Consider the following 4054-nt stretch of genomic DNA (forward strand, 5'->3'; position numbering starts at 1 on the left):
CAATTACATCTTTTTGTTTCTTGTTTACACTAGTTTGGCATAATGGACAAGAATGATCTTCTTATTCTATTTCCTGATTTAAAACATGGATTGTTTGATGCGAAAATTAAAAAACCTATGGAATCTTATTTGCATGCTGGTAGTAATATTAGTATGAACGCTTTGAACACCATTGTTGATAATAATATAGAAAGTTCTAAGCTTGGGGAAGCTGGTTTTCATGATCTTTTTAGTCTCCCAAGCATTGAGGAGAAAATTTTCTTTGATGATACTTTGCCTCCTATTTATGATGATTATAATGATAGTGGTCTTTTGGTGCCACCTACTATGGAGAGTAAATTTTGTTGTGATTATACTATGCCTCCTACACTTGATGAGAATAATAATGATAGCTACTTTGTTGAATTTGCTCCCACTACAACTAATAAAATTGATTATGCTTATGTGGAGAGTAATAATTTTATGCATGAGACTCATGATAAGAATGCTTTATGTGATAGTTATATTGTTGAGTTTGCTCATGATGCTACTGAAAGTTATTATGAGAGAGGAAAATATGGTTGTAGAAATTTTCATGTTACTAAAACACCTCTCTATGTGCTGAAATTTTTCAAGCTATACTTGTTTTATCTTCCTATGCTTGTTACTTTGCTCTTCATGAACTTGTTTATTTACAAGATTCCTATGCATAGGAAGCATGTTAGACTTAAATGTGTTTTGAATTTGCCTCTTGATGCTCTCTTTTGCTTCAAATACTATTTCTTGCGAGTGCATCATCGAAACTGCTGAGCCCATCTTAATGGCTATAAAGAAAGAACTTCTTGGGAGATAACCCATGTGTTATTTTGCTACAGTACTTTGTTTTATATTTGTGTCTTGGAAGTTGTTTACTACTGTAGCAACCTCTCCTTATCTTAGTTTTGTGTTTTGTTGTGCCAAGTGAAGCCTCTAATCGAAGGTTGATACTAGATTTGGATTTCTGCACAGAAACAGATTTCTATCTGTCACGAATCTGGGCTGTTTTCTCTGTATAAAAATCAGAAAAATATGCCAATTTACGTGCGTGTTCCTCAGATATGTACGCAACTTTCATTAGTTTTGAGTTTTCTGATCTGAGCGACGGAAGTATTTATTAGAAATTCGTCTTTATGGACTGTTCTGTTTTGACAGATTCTGCCTTTTATTTCGCATTGCCTCTTTTGCTATGTGGGATGGATTTCTTTGTTCCATTAAACTCCAGTAGCTTTGAGCAATGTCCAGAAGTGTTAAGAATGATTGTGTCACCTCTGAACATGTGAGTTTTTGATTATGTACTAACCCCTCTAATGAAGTTTATGAGAAGTTTGGTGTGAAGGAAGTTTTCAAGGGTCAAGAGAGGAGGATGATATACTATGATCAAGGAGAGTGAAAGCTCTAAGCTTGGGGATGCCCCGGTGGTTCACCCCTGCATATATCAAGAAGACTCAAGCGTCTAAGCTTGGGGATGCCCAAGGCATCCCCTTCTTCATCGACAAATTATCAGGTTCCTTCTCTTGAAACTATATTTTTATTCGGTCACATCTTATGTGCTTTACTTGGAGCGTCTGTATGCTTTTGTTTTTGTTTGTGTTTGAATAAATTGGATTACATCATGCTTGTGTGGGAGAGAGACACGCTCCGCTGTAGCATATGGACAAGTATGTACTTGGTTTCTACTCATAGTATTCATGGCGAAGTTTCTTCTTCGATAAATTGTTATATGGTTGGAATTGGAAAATGATACATGTAGTAATTGCTATAAATGTCTTGGGTAATGTGATACTTGGCAATTGTTGTGCTCATGTTTAAGCTCTTGCATCATATACTTTGCACCCATTAATGAAGAAATACATAGAGCATGCTAAAATTTGGTTTGCATATTTTGTTTCTCTAAGGTCTAGATAATTTCTAGTATTGAGTTTGAACAACAAGGAAGACGGTGTAGAGTCTTATAATGTCTTCAATATGTCTTTTATGTGAGTTTTGCTGCACCGGTTCATCCTTGTGTTTGTTTCAAATAACCTTGCTAGCCTAAACCTTGTATCGAGAGGGAATACTTCTCATGCATCCAAATCCTTGAGCCAAACAACACTATGCCATTTGTGTCCACCATACCTACCTACTACATGGTATTTCCTGCCATTCCAAAGTAAATTGCTTGAGTGCTACCTTTAAAATTCCATCATTCACCTTTGCAATATATAGCTCATGGGACAAATAGCTTAAAAACTATTGTGGTATTGAATATGTAATTATGCACTTTATCTCTTATTAAGTTGCTTGTTGTGCGATAACCATGTTCACTGGGGACGCCATCAACTATTCATTGTTGAATTTCATGTGAGTTGCTATGCATGTCCGTCTTGTCTGAAGTAAGAGAGATCTACCACCTTATGATTAAGCATGCATATTGTTAGAGAAGAACATTGGGCCGCTAACTAAAGCCATGATCCATGGTGGAAGTTTCAGTTTTGGACATATATCCTCAATCTCAAATGAGAAAATTATTAATTGTTGTTACATGCTTATGCATAAAAGAGGAGTCCATTATCTGTTGTCTATGTTGTCCCGGTATGGATGTCTAAGTTGAAGAATAATCAATAGCGAGAAATCCAATGCGAGCTTTCTCCTTAGACCTTTGTACAGGAGGCATAGAGGTACCCCTTTGTGACACTTGGTAAAAACATGTGCATTGTGATGATCCGGTAGTCCAAGCTAATTAGGACAAGGTGCGGGCACTATTAGTACACTATGCATGAGGCTTGCAACTTGTAAGATATAATTTACATGATACATATGCTTTATTACTACCGTTGACAAAATTGTTTCATGTTTTCAAAATCAAAGCTCTAGCACAAATATAGCAATCGATGCTTTTCCTCTATGGAGGACAATTCTTTTACTTTTATTGTTGAGTCAGTTCACCTATCTCTCTCCACCTTAAGAAGCAAACACTTGTGTGAACTGTGCATTGATTCCTACATATTTGCATATTGCACTTGTTATATTACTCTATGTTGACAATATCCATGAGATACACATGTTATAAGTTGAAATCAACCGCTGAAACTTCATCTTCCTTTGTGTTGCTTCAATGTCTCTACTATGAATTTATTGCTTTATGAGTTAACTCTTATGCAAGACTTATTGATGCTTGTCTTGAAATACTATTCATGAAAAGTCTTTGCTTTATGATTCACTTGTTTACTCATGTCATATACATTGTTTTGATCGCTGCATTCACTACATATGCTTTACAAATAGTATGATCAAGGTTATGATGGCATGTCACTCCAGAAATTATCTGTGTTATCGTTTTACCTGCTCGGGACGAGCAGAACTAAGCTTGGGGATGCTGATACGTCTCCGACGTATCGATAATTTCTTATGTTCCATGCCACATTATTGATGTTATCTACATGTTTTATGCACACTTTATGTCATATTCGTGCATTTTCTGGAACTAACCTATTAACAAGATGCCGAAGTGCCAGTTCCTGTTTTCTGCTGTTTTTGGTTTCAGAAATCCTAGTAATGAAATATTCTCGGAATCGGACGAAATCAACGCCCAAGTTCCTATTTTCACCGGAAGCATCCAGAACACCCGGGAAGGACCAGAGGGGGGGGCACTGGGCCCCCAGACCATAGGCCGGCGCGGCCCAGGCCCTGGCCGCGCCGCCCTATGGTGTCATCACCCCTTCGACCCTCCTGCGCCGCCTCTTCGCCTATATAAAGCCCCTGGATCGAAAACCCTGATACGTTCGACGAAAACCACAGAAACCTTCCAGAGCCGCCGCCATTGCGAGGCCAAGATCTGGGGGACAGGAGTCTCTGTTCCGGCACCCTGCCGGAGCGGGGAAGTGCCCCCGGAAGGCTTCTCCATCGACACCACTGCCATCTCCACCGCCATCTTCATCACCGCTGCTGCTCCCATGAGGAGGGAGTAGTTCTCCATCGAGGCTCGGGGCTGTACCGGTAGCTATGTGGTTCATCTCTCTCCTATGTACCTCAATACAATAATCTCATGAGCTGCTTT

The sequence above is a fragment of the Lolium perenne genome, chromosome 7 (genome assembly GCF_019359855.2).
Source record: "Lolium perenne isolate Kyuss_39 chromosome 7, Kyuss_2.0, whole genome shotgun sequence".
NCBI lineage: Eukaryota > Viridiplantae > Streptophyta > Magnoliopsida > Poales > Poaceae > Lolium > Lolium perenne.